Raw genomic sequence first — 5862 nt, 5'->3', positions numbered from 1 at the left:
AAGAAAACTCACACACCCCCAAGCTTCACCTGGTAGCAACAACTAATAAAAAAAATATATGACACCACGGGTAGATAACAGGTCACCCCCTCCGATACACATCATCACGTAGCACCCAGATACACATTATTTACCATCATCGCTGGATAGTGCCCATATACTGAAAAGCGTGCTTGCAAGTGCACATCAAGTATAACACATATACTGTTCGACCTTAACCTACATCGTACTTGTCATATGCCACATGTAATCAAAGATCTAAGCAGAGTGTTAAAGAGCCACAGAGTATTCCGTAACCAATCATACCTTAATTAGTGCGGACCGCACTCTCAAGACGGACTCCCGATGCTGAAAACAGAGATACTCAGACAGCCGCGCAATTGCCTTTAAATGCCGTGCCTGCCTCCAGCAGGAACCAATCACGGCGCATATAGCATACACACACCCATCCGCTAACAGCTTCACACAGCTGAGTGTAGTATTTTAATATAGGCGGCCTTAAACCGGGTATGGTAGACGGCAAGACGATCCCACCAGGGATGAGATAAACATGTAACGTCATAAACACTAAGCAAAATCAGTTCACCCCCACTACAAGGTTTACTCTGCTCACTATATAACACAGGAGGATGCCGAACAAGACTCTAATATTCCGTCACCATAGTCAAAGCCGTGTTACAATGGCACAAAAGAACAAGGCCACAACGCCAACAATGGTTGTAATCCAGACACCAAAAGACACTAAAAACAGAGCCACATGGTACCACCTCGTACATACGTGGAGATTAACCCATCACATCCTTACTTAAAATGCAAATTACTTAGGATGAGTGGACCGGCACTTAAAAAGTCAAGCCACAGACATGCCCAAACCAGATAGCTCCCCAGTAATACCATACGTGGCCTGGGCAGCAGATAAATGCCAACCATTATGGTCAGTATCCAGTTCACTAAAATCAATGGCCCTAGCCTCACCACTAACCAGGGTATAATACCAGTCGAGCCCTACTGAGTGTATAGAAGCACCATATGTATGTGCCATACGAGAGGGTACCACCCTGGGTACCTGATCAATATGTTAGTGGCTATAACCATAGCCCTGCGCACCCAATACCGCTACAGCCATCACACAAATATTGAAATCAATCAGTATGGCCTACCACATCGTAGTTGATGGCTCATGCTAAGTGTGAACCCCACAAGGGACCAAACAAGGAGGGAAATGTAGACATGCAAGATGTAGAAAGAGCAACATAGTTCAAAGGATAAATGTTTATAAAAGAGAGAGAACACAAGATAACCACAATATATTAGAAAAACAGAGCATAGTCTATGCTGGCATTTAGGCCATTAGGAGTCAAAGTGTTCAATCTGTGTATCCACTTCGCCTCATTCCTGAGGAGTTCTGAATTTCTATCTCCTCCTCGCTTCAGGGGGGCAACTCTGTCAATAAGCATAGCCCTAAGAGTGGATATAGGATGCCATTGTTCAAGGAAATGTCTCGCTACTGGCTGGTCTGAATGGCCATCCTTCAGGGCTGCTCTAATGGCACTCTTGTGGTTTGCTAACCTCTCCCGGAACGGGGTAATATTCTTACCCACATAGAAAAGTCCACATGGGCAAGATAACAAGTAAACCACAAAGTCTGAGGTGCAGGTCAGCCGGTGTCTTATCACATAATTTTTATTGGTTGCTGGATGGTGGAACCTTTCACCCGTGGGGAGAGAGCTGCACGTCACACAGCTCCCGCATTTGTAGCATCCATTCTTCACAGGGTGCAACCAGGTCTTTTCCTTTCTCCACAGGTCAGTTTTCATTAATAATGATTTGAGACTTCGACCACTCTTGTGCACAACCCTAGGAGGGGGTTTGTCTCTGAATGGTAGTGTTTTGTCTCCACTTATCAGAGGCCAGTTCCTGTGGATCACTTTTCGTAGTCTGCTGGTGGCTGGAGTGTATTCTGTCACCAGATTTGTAGGTGCTTCGTCACTGGTAGTTGGAGCCTTTACCGACCCTCTAGTCATTAGAGACATACGCTCCTGCTGTTTCACCTCTTCCAGTGTCTGCTGAACCATAGTGGGGTTGTATCCTCTGTGTGTGTAAATATGACTAGTCCTAAAGCCTGCAGTACAGTGGTCCCACCCCTTGCTCTCTCTCTCTAACCCCTCTCTTTTGCTCTCTCTCTCCCCCTCTCTTTTGCTCTCTCTCACCCCCTCTCTTTTGCTCTCTCTCTCTCCCCATCTCTTTTGCTCTCCCTCTCTCTCCTCCCTCTCTTTTGCACTCTCTCCCCCCTCTCTTTTGCACTCTCTCCCCCTCTATTTTGCTCTCTACCCCTCTCTTTTGCTCTCTCTCTCCCCCCTCTCTTTTGCTCTCTCTCTCCCCCTCTCTTTTGCTCTCTCTCTGTCTCCCCATCTCTTTTGCTCTCCCCCCTCTATTTTGCTCTCTCTACCCCACTCTTTTGCTCTCTCCCCCCCTCTCTTTTGCTCTCTCTCTCTCTCCCCCCTCTTTTGCCCTCTCTCTCTCCCCCTCTCTTTTGCTCTCTCTCTATCCCCCTCTCTTTCTCTCTCTCTCTCTCTCTCTCTCTCTCTCTCTCTCTCTCTCTCTCTCCCTCTCTCTCTGCCTCTCTTTTGCTTTCTGTCTCTCCCCATCTCTTTTGCTCTCTCTCTCTTTCTCCCCCTCTCTTTTGCCCTCTCTCTCTCCCCCTCTCTTTTGCTCTCTCTCTCTATCCCCCCCTCTCTCTCTCTCTCTCTCTCTCTCTCCCTCTCTTTTGCTTTCTGTCTCTCCCCATCTCTTTTGCTCTCTCTCCCCCTCTCTTTTGCTTTCTGTCTCTCCCCCTCTCTTTTGCTCTCTCTCTCTCTCTCCCCCCCTTTCTTTTGCTCTCTTCCCCTCTCTTTTGCTCTCTCTCCCCCCTCTCTTTTGCTCTCTCTCCCCTCTCTTTTGCTCTCTCTCTCCCCCTCTCTTTTGCTCTCTCTCCCCCCTCTCATTTGCTCTCTCTCTCCTCCCTTTCTTTTGCTCACTCTCCCCTCCTCTCTTTTTCTCTCTCTCTCCCCCCTCTCTTTTGCTCTCTCTCTCTCTCCCTCCCTCTTTTGCCCTTTCTCTCTCCCCCTCTCTTTTGCTCTCTCTCTCTATCCCCTTCTCTCTCTCTCTATCTCTCTCTCTCTCCCTCTCTTTTGCTTTCTGTCTCTCCCCATCTCTTTTGCTCTCTCTCTCTTTCTCCCCCTCTCTTTTGCTTTCTGTCTCTACCCCTCTCTTTTGCTCTCTCTCTTTCTCTCTCTCTCTCTCTCCCCCTTTCTTTTGCTCTCTCCCCCTCTCTTTTGCTCTCTCTCCCCCTCTCTTTTGCTCTCTCCCCCTCTCTTTTGCTCTCTCTCCCCCCCTCTCATTTGCTCTCTCTCCTCCCTCTCTTTTGCTCTCTCTCTCCCCTCCTCTCTTTTTCTCTCTCTCTCCCCCTCTCTTTTGCTCTTTCTCTCTCTCTCCTCTCTTTTGCTCTCTCTCTCTCTCCTCTCTTTTGCTCTCTCTCCTCTCTTTTGCTCTCTCCCCTCTCTCTTTTGCTCTCTCTCTCCTCTCTCTTTTGCTCTCTCTCTCCCCTCTCTTTTGCTCTCTCTCCCCTCTCTTTTGCTCTCTCTCACCTCTATTTTGCTCTCTCTCACCTCTCTTTTGCTCTCTCTCACCTCTCTTTTGCTCTCTCCCCCCTCTCTTTTGCTCTCTCTCCCCCCTCTCTTTTGGTCTCCCCCCCCCCCTCTCTTTTGCCCTCTCTCTCTTACAACCACGCCTACTCCCACCCAGCCCCTAAAAATAATAGATGACGTATGAGAGTGCTACATACAGAACCAGTAAATGCTAGAGCCACAATGTGGGGCAATATTTCTATATTTGTAAACAATGAGTCATTTGGTTTATAGCTGCCAATCAGATCATAGTTAAACAATTCAAGTGACTTTAATTACAATAATTCCATAGAAATGTTTCTTAGTTCATTACAGCCAGTCTAGAAATAGTCAAATGAACAAATTGTATTTTTAAACTATAACTTTATTAAGGTTCTAATAAAAAAGGACGGTAAAGTCAAAATTAAACACTTCATGACTATGATAGAACATGTCATAAAAAAATCCAATTAACTTCTAATTTACTTCTTTCTCATGGTATCCTTTGCTAAAAAGCATAGCTATGTTGGCTCGGGAGCAGTAATTCATTACTGGGAGTTAGCTGCTTATTGGTGGCTGCACATATATGCCTCTTTCACTGGCTCACCTGTGTTCAGCTAGCTCCCAGTAGTGCATTGCTGCTCTTTTAACAAATAATACAAAGAGAATGAAGCAAATCTGATAATAGGAGTAAAATGTAAAATTGTTTAAAATTGTATAATCTATCTGAATCATGAAAGAAAAAAAATGTGTTTCATGCCCCTTTAAATGGACAGAAAAAATGAACTTTAAATTCATATCAAGTTTTTTTTTGTAATATACGTGTTTTGTAAAAAATCCCTTAAACATTACTGTTGCTAGAATGCTAACTTGATGTTTACACGGTCCGCCCCTATTATTTTCATTGCCTGATAAACAATTCTGTAGAATAAAACAAAATAAGGGGAATTATGTGAACTTTTAAAACCAACGTTGCAAACAGAAAACTTTAAAGGGACAGAGAAATCAAAATTAAACTTTCATGAATCAGACAGAACATACAATTTTAAACAACATTCTAATTTACTTCTATTATCTAATTTGCTTTGTTCTTTTGGTGTCCTTTGTTGAAAAGCATACCTAGGTAGGCTCAGTAGCAGCAATGCACTACTAGGAACTAGCTGCTGATTGGTGGCTGCACATATATACCTCTTGCTATTGGTTAATCTGATGTGTTCAGCTAGTTCCCAGTAGTGCATTGCTCCTCCTTTAACAAAGGATACAAAGAGAATGAAGCAACTTTGATAATACAAATAAACTGGGAAGTTGTTTCAAATTGAATGCTTGAAAAAAGGGGGGGTTTAAGCAGCGCTAATAAAAGCTTGGAAATGATGATTTCAATATAACCAATGTTGTTTACAATCTTATTTATTAAAAAATCCTTATTCTCATAAAAAACAATATTACTCCTTTAAAAATTAAGGGACGTCTCCCTTTTCTTACCATACAGAGATGCAAGCTAGAATTATATATTTATAAAACCCTAGAGTTACAGGTGCATAAAAGTTGAATTCTATTGACAACCGTTAAAAACAAAAACCACACAACAAGCAACAATTGCAAAGATATATGGCGATCTAAATAGTTAGAAAGCAAAGGTATATATCGATCTTAATATTTAAAAGCAAACAGATTCTGTGCTAGAGTACAAATGTATTATTGGGTTCAACTGTGGTTAAAAAGTGGACTCAACCGCTATACGGTGAAACAGTTCTTTAGTTACAAACACAGTTACACAGTTTCCTTACTTTGGTAAATAATTAATTGGATAAAGCGTGCTTAATAGTTCAAAGAGCAGAAACAGCCGTTATCCTGATTTTTGAATTTGACTGGCAGCTACTGACAAAACAATATGTAACGATCGTGGTTATTGAAAGAAGTTACTTTACATTTCGATACCTTGATATCTTGATATCGTTCAGCTTGTATGTCCTAGAAGCGCAAATTAAATGGTGTGGAGGTACCTTGGTATATCCCGGTTGCAACCGCTGAGGTTCTTCACTGTGAGGGATTCACAGACTATTCAATCCTGGTGCTTTGATGAGTCACCTGACCCTCTCTTTGATTCAGAGGTCAGGGGTGATGTTCCGTTCCGGTAATGTGATTATCCTTTTTCTCCTTGTAGCCCAAATATTATTTCACCTGGGTTCCCTCAGATTCCTTGAGGTTTGAAGAAATC

The 5862-nt window shown here is 43.3% G+C and overlaps 1 protein-coding gene across 4 annotated transcripts in view; it reads right to left on the bottom strand.

Annotated features, from left to right (window-relative positions):
- The window catches only part of LOC128642401 (RING finger protein 112), a 135324-nt gene extending 129462 nt beyond the window's left edge, over positions 1–5862 (bottom strand). For 2 of the 4 annotated variants that reach the window (XM_053695159.1, XM_053695164.1), the window contains exon 1: positions 5583–5862. The gene's annotated coding sequence lies outside the window, so the exon portion shown is untranslated. The remainder of the gene's footprint in view (positions 1–5582) is intronic. The other 2 variants (XM_053695160.1, XM_053695163.1) reach the window with 1 other exon arrangement.

The sequence above is a fragment of the Bombina bombina genome, chromosome 11 (assembly GCF_027579735.1).
Source record: "Bombina bombina isolate aBomBom1 chromosome 11, aBomBom1.pri, whole genome shotgun sequence".
Lineage (NCBI taxonomy): Eukaryota > Metazoa > Chordata > Amphibia > Anura > Bombinatoridae > Bombina > Bombina bombina.
The sequence above is the reverse complement of the archived record's forward strand: the minus strand, read 5'-3'. Positions and strand labels throughout refer to the sequence as shown.